This window comes from Cygnus atratus, chromosome 2 (genome assembly GCF_013377495.2).
Source record: "Cygnus atratus isolate AKBS03 ecotype Queensland, Australia chromosome 2, CAtr_DNAZoo_HiC_assembly, whole genome shotgun sequence".
NCBI lineage: Eukaryota > Metazoa > Chordata > Aves > Anseriformes > Anatidae > Cygnus > Cygnus atratus.
Window position 1 is genome coordinate 13884185 of NC_066363.1, and position 12689 is coordinate 13896873.

Consider the following 12689-nt stretch of genomic DNA (forward strand, 5'->3'; position numbering starts at 1 on the left):
CTGAATAATTATTGGGTTGTTTAAACTCAATTCCTTAAGATTTTTTAATCTCTCTGAAACACAATTAAAAATGGGTGGTCTCAAATTAGCTCTAGATAATACAGTTTAAATTATGTGAGTAGTGAATTAACTCATTTCCCTCTATGCCTTTACAAGTCTTTGTTTGCTATGCAAATAAATCATGACATTTTATTTATGCCAGGTCAGTGGAAAATAGAAACCAATAATATGATATTTTCCTTCTTTTCTTATTACTTTCTATGCCTCAATGCTAACAACAACAAATATTCCATTGACAAATGCATTTATAAGATAGCAAAACATTTATTCCTACTGTAAAGTTGCCCTATAATCATTTCCCTGTTCCAGAGGAGTGCAACATTCACCTCAAACCTCAAAACCACTTGAATAAACCCTTGATTTGATATGTTCCTGACCCTCAGGCCATGCTTACAACAGTTCATGGATACAACTTGAGGTTTTATATGCATCTGGGAAATCTGTGGTCTCTAAACCCTTAAAGTTTCCCAGGTGGTATTCTTTCCACTTCCTTCCACCTTTGTTTGGATCAGATGCCTGGGGAAAAAGGATGATGATGGCAATTTAGAAATATGGCTCCTAAAAACACTAAGAAATGAGAGGACATTAGAAAAAAAGATCTGAATGCAGGATGGCAATTCTATTTGTAGCAAATATGAAGCATAATATTTCTATGTCTCCCACATTAGAGTTTAAAAACAAAACAACAAAAAAAATAAACTTATGAATATTTTTCCTAAAACACAGGATCGTGATAGATACATTTTCTTTTCAAGACCTGATATGAGTGAAAGAAAGAGGCCTAAAAGTGCAGGAGGCCCAGCTACAATGAATGGCTGTTCATCTTCAATGAATGATGTGAAACAAGACTTCTTCCGTTCATGGCACTACCATAAACACTCCCGGTAAATCCTGGCCATTAGTCCTCACTTCAATGGCATCTTCTTATCAGACCTATTTTATTTATGGAATATCCCACTTCCCCAGGCACTCTGTCTATGCTGTTCTGAAGCAGATTTTCTACAGTGTTCCTAGGTGGAACCATTTCAATAAAATACTCAAAGGATAGATAACTTTCACTCCTTTAAAATCACTTTTTTTTTGTGACTTTCCGACTTATAAGTTAGGATAGTCACTTGTGTGATGATATCCTAAACCTCAGTAAAAGTGTGATGCCTTAGGAACAGAACAGCATTTACTAGTCTTGCACCAAAGATGCTAAAGGCCATAACACTTTCCTAGGACATGTGAGTTTAAACAGACCTTAGGAGAGCTGAATCCTCTATCCTAGTGCTAATCAAGCCCTGGTTCACTGGTAGAGCAAGAGCATCTGTTCCTCTATTGGAATTATGGCATTTTTTTCCCTTTGTTATTCTTTCAAGCACTTGAAATTAAATATTTATCATTGAGCTAGATAGTCAATTCCTGTAAGAATATTTCATTTTCACTTTGTGTTTTATTAAGGAAATATTCAATAACAGAATCACAGAATCACAGAATCGTCTAGGTTGGAAGAGACCTCCAAGATCATCTAGTCCAACCTCTGTCCTAACACTAACAAGACCTCCACTAAACCATATCACTAAGGACTACATCTAAACGTCTTTTAAAGACCTCCAGGGATGGCGACTCAACCACTTCCCTGGGCAGCCCATTCCAATGCCTAACAACCCTTTCAGTAAAGAAAGGTTCCTAACATCCAACCTAAACCTCCCCTGGCGCAACTTTAGCCCATTCCCCCTCGTCCTGTCACCAGGCACATGGGAGAATAGACCAACCCCCACCTCTCTACAGCCTCCTTTAAGGTACCTGTAGAGGGTGATGAGGTCTCCCCTGAGCCTCCTCTTCTCCAGGCTAAACAACCCCAGCTCCCTCAGCCGCTCCTCGTAAGACTTGTTCTCCAGACCCCACACCAGCCTCGTTGCCCTTCTCTGGACTCTCTCTCGAGCACCTCCATGTCCTTCTTGTAGCGAGGGGCACAAAACTGAACACAGTACTCGAGGTGCGGCCTCACCAGAGCCGAGTACAGGGGGACAAAAACCTCCCTAGACCTGCTGGCCACGCTGCTTCTTATACAAGCCAATAACATGCCATTCAGTTTTGCCGTGGGCCCTTTAACCTGTTATTCTATACCAGAAACACTAAGGAGGAGACCTATTCCTTGTGTCATCTTCTTGCAGGTGGGAATATTGTAAAATGTATGCATATGCAAAAATGTATTGCCCTACTCCTTACAGAAAGGTCCTTTCTTTTTTCTATACCCGATCTACTCAGAAGGGTACTGAAGATAGGAAATCAGGAGGACTTATAAGTGTGTACAAATGCAGTGTACTTCAGAAACAATATATATTTGGTAGGTCTAATTTCAGATAAAATAATTTCTGATAAATCTACTGTTCTTACAGACTATATCCTGTAAGATTAAAGCTGTCTTTGCTTTGAGGTAAAATTTTAGGTATATTTTGCCAAGAAGTAGTACCCTATAATTATTTTTAAAACTGTGATTCAAAATTGAGGCCCAGCCCATTTCTGCCATTTTCTTCAGGCTTAGATCTATCAGAGTAGATTTTCATAAGCACAGAAAATGGCATGTTGGTGTTTTCCAACAGGAACACTTCCCTGTCTTCTATATTGAACATTATTACTAGGCAAGAGCTTCTATGTTCTTTCTTTCATTGTATAAAGGATTAATAGAGTACCTAGACATTCTTGGCTTTCAACTGTAGTAATATGGCTCTGACTTCAAGCAGGAACAATTTTAGTTTCCAGATCTAGTGGCTGCAAATGAGCATCCAGCAACTGTGATCTTGGGATTAGGCAGGTCTCAGGATGCAGCTAAAACTTAATTAAAAGTTGTCTGGGAAAAATGAGCATGAAGAAAATTAATTTTAAAGAAAGAGAGAGAGAGAAACTACTAGAAAAAGCTGCCTGTCTAGAGATGACCACTGTTGTTTAATGAAGTCACATTCATAGGTTTAAGTTCAGATGTGATCATCCTATTTGACCTCAAGTATAACACAACCCATACAATTTCACCCAGGAATTTTGGCCTTTCCCTCAGTAACTCAGAGTTGAGTTCATCTGATCTTTTACAAAAATACACAGTCTCTGTTGAAAGCGATGAGAAGTTTATCCCTCCTCACCAGCAATCTTACAGGTAATACTGCATACAAGAGGTTGTCACACTTCTAAAGTTACTCAGTCACTAACAGGAAAATCCATTTAAGAGACAAATCTACCCTGAACAAACAAGCCTTTAATCTCTTGCATTATCTTCACTGTAGTTGATTTTATTCTGGGATCCTGTGGAAAAAAGGCTTCTATAATTACACTGCCTGCATATGAATGTCTGTTTAATGACTTTTTAACCCATTAGTCAACCATGGGATAACAATCTCAAAGAAACATGTTTCCCAGAAATAGGTAGCTAGATAAAAAAAGTCTACTAGTATACTACAGGACTTAAATATTAGACACTGAAAAATCTGCATAGGAAAAAGTGGCTGTAAATGTTCCATGTATAGAAAAACTTCAGCTGCAATTTTATAGACACCACAGAATGGTGGTGTCTAACCTACAAAGTGTGGCAATGAGAGTATATGACCTTCCCTCTGAAGAATGTAGCAAATGTGGATCACCAACATAGGACACTAAGGAGCCCGGCTTACCTTGGCTGCGTCCTTAGGTCGCCGAGCTTCTGTTCAGATCGTCTTGGCTGTGCTTCCAGTTCTGCGAGTCTATCTGCACTTCTTCATTACTCCTTTCACTAAATATGTTCCTATTTCAGTAAATGGGAGCATCCTGCTAAATATTTTTTTTCTGTATTTTGTTTCAGTGTAGAAAATGAAAACCTGTAAACTTGATTTCATCTCAACTCTTATTTACCTTTATAGTTTCAGCTACTAGCCCAACACCAATCATTAGCTGCACAGCTGTGTCTCAGTGGATGCACATTCACACCTCCCTCGTGAAGCTGGACATTGAACAAGTAAAACTGAGGGACAATCCTTGCCTGAAAGATCTGCAAGTAATAAGAATAATTAGTCATGCATTGAACTGAAGGCATAGAGAGGCAAAATAATGAATGAAAAAACACCTATGGAAGAACAGGAGCAAGGAGAGGGTCTTATAAGTGCCAATGCACCTAATCTCCCTAAAACTGCATGCCTAACAGTGCTACGGTTTAGTTCACTCTATAAGGTTTTATTTCAGCTAAACCAAATAACATATGGCTCTAACTGGCAGAGTTTATTCTGCAATAACAGGAACACATTTGGAAGGTGCGAGGCCAAATGCTCTCAGTTGTGTGGAAATCAAACAGTATGAGATATCATGATGTTTATAAATAACAGTATATTGAACTAGAGAGAATTATAAGCAAGACAAAAATATCAAAAGGGTTCTGAGTAAACAAAAATAATTCAGAAAATACTCTTCCCTGTTTATTCATGACTAGTGAAAGACAACCAAACCCACTGAGCCTGAAGGTAGGTAACATCATGGGGCTTCCCCTTCCCACCCCACACCAAACCAAAACCCATAGATACAACGGAAATTGGAAACAGTGTGCTTTCTTCATGTGAGGTGAACCATTCTATAGGCCTATATCAAAGATTTGAGATTTTAATGGGTAATCAGCCAGCTTGAGACATTCCCTCGAGGTGCCTGCATATTTTGATTACAGAAGAGCTCAATGCTACAGGTCCACTGCTCAGGCTGAGCTCTCTGTGTCTAGTACCTTATATTATTAGACATATATTTTGTATTAATTTATACCTTGGGGAATAACCTCACATTAGTTTCCAACTTGAAGAAATCACCTGTCTCTTTAAATTGACATCAGGTGGGGCTCCTACAGCCACATAGTAAAAGCTTCCTCACATACATGTATTCACCATAAGAAAAGGTCTCTCTCAGGGACCAAAAGATGACATAAATGGCCACTTAGAAGTCTTGCCCAGCTGCAGTATTACCAGCACTTGTCATTCAGGTCTCATGAGTAAAACTCTAAAAAGATCATGAAAATAGGCTTCATTTGTACGTTTTTATTATTATTATTTATTTCCAATTTTTCCTCTGTCACTGTGAGGACTTGATGACTTTGAATTCTTTAAAAGTGAACACACTGATTCTCACTCAACCACATTACTCCAGAATATGATGTTTTAAGAAAATCATCAAATACTGTAAGGCTCACAAATAAAATCACAGCAGCTGGCCACATGGTTGAATGAGTCACTCTTCTTAGGATCTTTGTATAGCCCAATCAAGTTGGCTTGAGCAGCTCTTCTCTTCAAAGTCTTTATATAAGATGAAGCCAAAATGAATTACTATAGCTAATAAGCGGTAGCCTGTCCTGATTAAGCTCTTTTTGTTATCTGGCTTTATCTGTTCGTAACCCCCTATTTACACTTTTGTGAGTATAGTCAGTGTATATATGAGCTTCTGCAAACAGGTTTGCATCTGTATTACAAATCTTCACAGCCAGTTAAATAGCCAAACACAAACCAGCTGCAAAACAAAACAAAACAAACAAACAAACAAAAAGCTATTGCACGATTACACACAAGATAGTAAGTCTGTCTGAGAAGAGAATAAGAACCAAGGCTCAGTGCCTTGTTTACATCTATTTAGCCATTTTACTCACTGAAAATACAGAAAAGGTATTGTGTCCATTGATGTATAACTACAGCCAGGTAGCTTAACGTTATCTGTAGCCACTTTCCCCCTTTCAGAATTCCATGGCCAATTTGCTTGCTTTTTTTGCATCTTTATTGTGTACTTCTGCCTGCTGACTTGTGTGGCTAACCTTTCTCATCCTGTTCCTCAGAAATCAAGTCCAGCTATGTGCTGTTGGGTACCATTGGAGAAGGCCATCTTCTAGTCCAAATTGAAACAATTTCACTTAAAAGTGCCAAAATGATCAGTTGTAGCTAAAGAGCTACTTTCTTAGGTCATGACCTAAGAAAGATGCACATACTCCAGAAAAAAAAAAAAATATATATATATATATATATACACACAACTTGAGATACCACATATTCTATGGCTGAGATCCAAACAAGGATTTTGAGCATGACTTCCATGAAATCCAAGATGCTGTGTCCAACAGTAAAGTTGTCACAGCTCCTTGAGTTTTGCTGTACTTAAATCAGGAGGAATGTATCCTTTTACCATAAAAATTCCCTAGATACCTTAAATTCTGAATCTCTGTGGGCATACAGTCTCCTAAGCCCTCACAGCCAAAGAAGCCAAAGTCAGAGTCCTGACAAAGCTTTAAATCCACAAACTAGAGGTTCCTCTACTTATCACCTAAACACACTGAAGCACTTTCTGAAAATAATGCTACAAATGTCTTTTTCTTTTTAAAACATGGCCATGGTAAGAGCATACACATGCCTTCCCTATTCACTATTTTGAGGCTAAGAGCACTTATCACTGAAAAGCAGCTTCAGTTTACCTGAGGATACTCAGCTCCACACATCCTCTTCCAAGAGGCTATCCTAACTTTAAATCTATGCAGGCAAAGAACAACACACTCAAAGTCCTCCCACTGAAGGTTTTCTATTTTCCATAAAGGTATTAAAGTATTTCCTTCTGGAGAAGGAGGAAAATTATAAATATAAAAAAAAAAAAAATTATAAATATAGAAATGTAAAATGATCCTGAGCCTGTGATTACAACATTCAGCTTGCAACAGGGAAACAGAAGTCCTGGTTCTTTCGTGAAGTCTCTTTATGTATTAAACTGTCATGGGTTAAAATACAGAAGCAGTACCTAATGCAGAGACTGGGCAGCACAGTTCCCTCTTGAAAATCAGTCTGTAACTCCCTGGGGAATCAGTACTCCCTTTCCCAGTGATTCTGTAGTCAACCATTCACCACTATAAGCTATTGCCACCATCCGACCTGTTTCCCTGGGAGAAGGGGGTCTTCATCTACTTACCCTCAGTGAGCTGAGGTATGCAGAGGGACTAAGCCTCCTGAAGTTTAACTACAGGACAAATGGATCAATGATTCCTACCGCCTTTATTCTATTATTAAAAAGGAAAAGCAGGATTTCAGTTGCATTTTAAAAGGAAAATTTACAGATGTTGGCCTGTAGGAGAAACTTCTTAGCTGTGAATTCTTCATGAGGGAAGACATTTCTTCATAGTTCTCAGCAAAAGTCCTAAAATTTGGGGAGAGGGCACACTGGTATGTAAAACACTTCACTCATTACTGTTTCTGTTACTAAATTAAGTGTCTATGCCCATAGCTCTCTTTTAGGCATACAGTTCTGCCCATGTATTGCCAGCACTATCACTAGGACTTCTTTGAAAGAGCCTTGATGCAGATTCCTGAGTTCCTCACCAGAGGCTATAAACCAGAAGTGAAAAGAAGCTTTCAGAAGTGAAAAGGCTGTCTCCATTTCTTGGAACTCTTTTGAAACACTTTAAGAATGTTTCTCAAAGATCTATGTTCAGTCCTTAGATTTCAGTCTCTTTCTCAATTTAAATCTACAACAGATGCTTAAAAATAGACCTGAAAATTTGTTTGACCCTGATCAATCCATTTGTTTGGGTTGATCCAAACAGTTTATTGGTAGACATTTTAATTTTCTTATTTGGTTAAAGGAAAAACTAATTTTGTATAAAACGGTTATCCTATTATTAGTAAAGTGATTTGTGTTTGCATTTGCTCAATATTATGGGCTGGTTTCTGATACAAAATTAAAAGTATCATGGAAGACTTTATATTTAAATATTAGGAAAAAATCTTACTTCATAGTAGACAATTTAATAATTTGGGAAACCACTCTAATATAATCTTTTCTTATTTCAGATGAAAGCTTTATTTATTTAATAAACATCTTGTGGCTATTTTATGTCATCACCTCTAGAAAACTAATTCCAAACTTATTAAAACATGTGATGATTTGAAATTCTAGACCACTGAATAGTGGAAAATTTTAAGCATGCTGAGTCCTGAAGGCGGTTTTTCCTACAAGAAAGGCAAAAACAATATAGAGGTGAAAACAAGTTATGACAGGCTGTGCATGGACAGTGCTGATGTCTGTGCATATGTGTCTTTGACTCTGTAAATATTCTGGAATTAATTTTAACTTAATTTGCCACCTTTTTTATATATTCAAGTGGTACACATATATTCAAGTAGTACTAAAACTCTTCCACAATTATCTAACACCTGACTTTTTAAAAATGTTCTCTGGGCAGCTACTAATAGCTGCCTACCTATCCAAGAGCAGCCATAGTGTTTCTGCAGAAGGGGTTAGCCCTTACAGCAAACAGATTACTGCTGGTTTGAGAAAGCAGATACACTCAATTTTAGCTCTGATACACTCAATTTTAGCTCTTTTCCCATCCTCTTACAAATCCCAGATAGGCACAAGCACAGTTATGCCTCAAGCCCATGTCACATGTCGTCATGGGGCCCTATAGACTACAGAGCAGTTACTGATGGTGCGTGGTGCACACTTCAAGCTGCAGCTGAGATGCTTGACGAGGTTACTGCTTCTGCTGCCAGTCTGCCCCAGCACACTGAGGGAAGCCAAACCTCCCTGTGCAGTCACTTCCTAACCTCCCAAAATGATCTTGCTTAAGCAAAAGTCATTGCACTATTTACAGAATCAGCTTAGAAAGCAAACATACTGGCAGGGCCAGAGGGGCAGTATGCCCAGGTACGGAAAGGGTGAAGCTTTAGAAACATGGAGACTTCAAGGCCTGAAAGCAGCTGAGCTGTAGTTGGAACAATATGTTGGACTGCAGCTGGAGAGGTCTGCAACCACACTGATAAATAGCTGCACATCATTATGGAAATATTTAAAACCACTCAATTTCAAAATAGTCTTGATGACCTGTGATTCCTCCTGGGAATGGCTGGGCAATTTAATTGTGGTTATATGGAATTGTCATTGATTAGGGCTGGCTGGTGTGTGGTAATACCTGTTTGTTTGTGGTGAGTGGTGGTGGTGAATCAGCCCAGTGTCTAGTATATGCCAAATAGCATTAATCCCACAAATATGGAAGGAAAGCACCATTTGGAGAATAGGTTTAAAATAGACAGGCTAGCGGTTTTCTAGGAGTGCAGTAAGGAAATCTGAAGAATGGAGGATGAAAAAACATAAACTAGTGAAACCATTTAATTCAAGGAAAATTATAGTCTCAGCTAATAGAGAGAAGTCAGAGAAGGGAGAAATCACAGCAGATTTACAGAAGTAGAAGCTCTGTGGAAACAGTGATCAAGCAAACCTGATCTATCTACCTGATCCTCCTCTAGCGTACAGTATGCTGACCCAGAGGTTATACTGTCTCCAACTCCACCCCACAACTGCTCGTCACGCATACAGAACTGCTAGCTGAAATGACTGTCTGATCACACCCTGACCTACCTTGGTCAAAATGACTAAAGAACTGTTTAAATAAAAGATCTTTGCTGGCTGGACTCATTTTGACTGAAACTATTTCAGAAGTGTTCACAAAAGACGTTCACCTTCTAGTTTGGAAAAAGCTAACATATCCCAGAAATAATAAGATAATGAGGGCAGTAATGCTGTTATTTGGTGTAAATGACAGCACACAATGGCATGTGTCTGAACAGAAATAGCATCACTCAACAGATACCTAGCTATGCCTACTTAGTGAGGTGTGGCTGCACAGTAGTGGTCAGAACCACAGCCAGATGGCTATGTCAGGTTTGCCAAGGACAATTTTCTTTGTGGCACTGCTCAAAGCAGAAGCACATGCAATTGAATCATAAATGCTTTCACTAATATGTGTTTCTGGAAGGGAATGCATATGCAGAGAGAAAAGAGTACTCCAGAAATCCTAATAGATCATCCAGAAGAACAAGAAAAAGGAAGGATCACATTATGTACGCCATCCTTCCTGTAATCTTATTTAAGCATTCACACAGATCATTTTCAGAAATGGGATCATAGGCTAGACAAAAGATGCACATGAACAGGACTGCAAGCTTTGAAGTTCTTGAGGGTCTATATGCACTCATACATGAGTAGTGATAGTAATGTGGGCATCCATAAACTCCTCCTAACTCTGACTGCCAGTGGTTCCACTGAGTTTTCACACTGTTTTCCTGAATAAGATAAACAGAGACCTGGCTTTTGTAATGTTCTTTGAGAATACTTTAGCAATGGACACTAGACATTAACAATGGATTGGGCAAGCAGAAAAGGATCAAAAATCTGGGCAGCTGGGTAAGGTTCCATAAATGAGTATAACTGCATACATACTCCAGCATGATGGTTGTCAGATAAGCAGAGGTAGTGGAAAGCCACACAAACTGTGTGTGATATATGATACAATCCATTAAGGAATTTAAAATGCTAACACCTTTTGAGAGGGTGAGGGTGACATTCTTCCTAGCATTATTTCTATCTGCTGCATCTCTGGCTTTTGTAAGCATGGCCATTCCTCCTTGAGACAGGCTGTGCTGTCAGCCATCAGCATAAGTCACTGGTCCAGGCATAGAGCAGCAACGCATTAGTCACCTTCTTTCTAAAACAAGTATTCTGTGAATTTAGGGAGAATTTCTGTCTTTGCAGATCACAAAGCAGTAGATTTTGAACCAGACTCTCCAATTCACCCTTTCACACCTTACCAATTGTTCAACATTTTGGTTGAGGTCTCCCTAATTTCTTACATCTGAATGTATTTCAGGTCTTTGAAGGAAGAAGAATTTATATCAAACAAGCAAACACTCAACTGCTATCCAAATTGTTACTTTCAGAGAGATTACTAAATAAATAAATAAATGTGAAAGAAATGTAGCAAGAAACAGCAAACCTAAGATTATAATTAAATTAGCAGAAATTACTGCCAAGGGAGAATATGGCTGATGCCTATAAATACATCAGAGAGTAAAGCTGCAGAAAGAGAGACCAGTACCAGGTTCTTCAAGTGCTGACAGACACCAGTTTGGGGGGTTGTGCTGGGATGGTTTAAAACCCTACCAAGCCCATCTGCTCACACACACCTCAATCTACCCTCCACATCACCATGGAGGATTTTTGCCTATGGCAAACGAAAGCCACCCTTCAGTCTACCATGTTAGCATTAATATATTTCCAGCAATAAGTCTGCACTGTACACCAGGCTGTACACTGGGGTGGCCAAAGTGCAGGTGTGTTTTCTGCAGCATATGATTTGTGGACAGGACTCACCAGAAAACGCTGATGTTTACGTCTAGGTGCAGTTGCCTAACTCATAGAAGCAAACTCCATATATTCATCATTCTCACAAAATCCTTTTCTTATGAGCATGGGGGCGAGGAAGTGCAAGGCCTATCTTTCTCTCTTAGTTTTCACCTCCTTGAGGTCTTATACACAAAGTTCATATATTCCCCCTGTTTTAATTTTGGCGGGTTTAGCAGGAGTGTCCTCTCCCCACTAACACATACTGGTCTCATAACCATCAGGCTCCTTGATGAGAGGTATTATTAGGAAAAAAAAATAGGAAAATGCAGCCTGCATGCTAAAGAATGTAAAACTAGGTACTTGGGTTCATTGAGTCTAGCTATATCAACATCGAAGGGGTAATAAAGCTTCAGCTAATAAATACTAATAACGTCTAAACATGACTTAATAGCTTTGATTTAATGACTTTGGGCTATATCCAATGACAGAGTTAGGGTCCCAGAAGTGTTAAGATCTCCAGTATGGAAACTGCAGGTCTGATTTAGGTGCTTGTGTTCCCCAAAAGGGAGAACTAGCACCTCAAAACAGGACCCAAAATAGCCAGCTCAGTGGGGAGCAAACGAGCTGCTCTCTCCAGGGCAGGTTGAGGGGTTGGTTTCTGTCCTCATCAGATGCAAAGCCCACCATCCTCTTCTAAACCTAATATTTCTTCTTTGAAGGAACAGTGTGAGATTACTCTTTTCTTTTTTCTTTTTTCTTTTTTTTTTTAACTTCTGATGGAAGCAGAAAAATATTTTAAAGTCTGCTGATTGCTATTTCCATGTAAGTGGTGAGGGTCAATATCTTTAGACTAAATGATTAGAGCGCACACATGTTAGGAGAATACCTCAACCGGTAGGCACTGGAAGAAGATGGAGCAGTTTTTCTTAGAAGTGTGTTTGTTTGCTTGTTTGTTTTTAATAATAATGTATTAGAAAAGAATAAAAAATCTGTCTGCTAAGTGAATTGTTCTGGTGCAGACAAACTAGTAAGAAAGTGCAATTTAGACAGTCAAAGGTGAATGATATGGCTCTGCAGTAAATTACATGGCTCTCATCACTCTATGTGACATATGTGTGAATAATTAAAAACTTGAGGCTGCTGTGTTTGGGTTAGAAACAAGGATTTGATTTCTGTTATATAATATCTAAAAGCAAATACTCATCAGTCACACTAAAAATTATTGTTGTATGATCTATATAAATTGAGAAAATTAAGAACAACATGTTGCTCCCACAAGTGAAAGGCAAGCAAGTTCAAACTATTTCTTTATTTTGTCTCTTCACCAGTGTAGCTGAAAATACAGTCAAATTACTCAATAATCCTTGTGTGTGTGTGTGTATGTGTGACAGAATCTTTCTCTCCCCCCACCAAAGGAAACTCAACTCAGAGAATTTTACAGGCATTTCTATTGACACTGTGAATAATCTTGACTCTACGGATTATCCTCAAGCAGC

At 38.7% G+C, this 12689-nt stretch overlaps 1 long non-coding RNA gene across 12 annotated transcripts in view; it reads right to left on the bottom strand.

Moving 5' to 3' along the window:
* Positions 1–12689, bottom strand: part of LOC118247335 (uncharacterized) — a 35934-nt gene that overhangs the window by 5665 nt on the left and 17580 nt on the right. For all 12 annotated transcript variants that reach the window (XR_004778395.2, XR_004778386.2, XR_004778388.2 and 9 more), the window contains one exon: positions 3925–4060. This is a non-coding gene — a long non-coding RNA (uncharacterized LOC118247335). The remainder of the gene's footprint in view (positions 1–3924; positions 4061–12689) is intronic.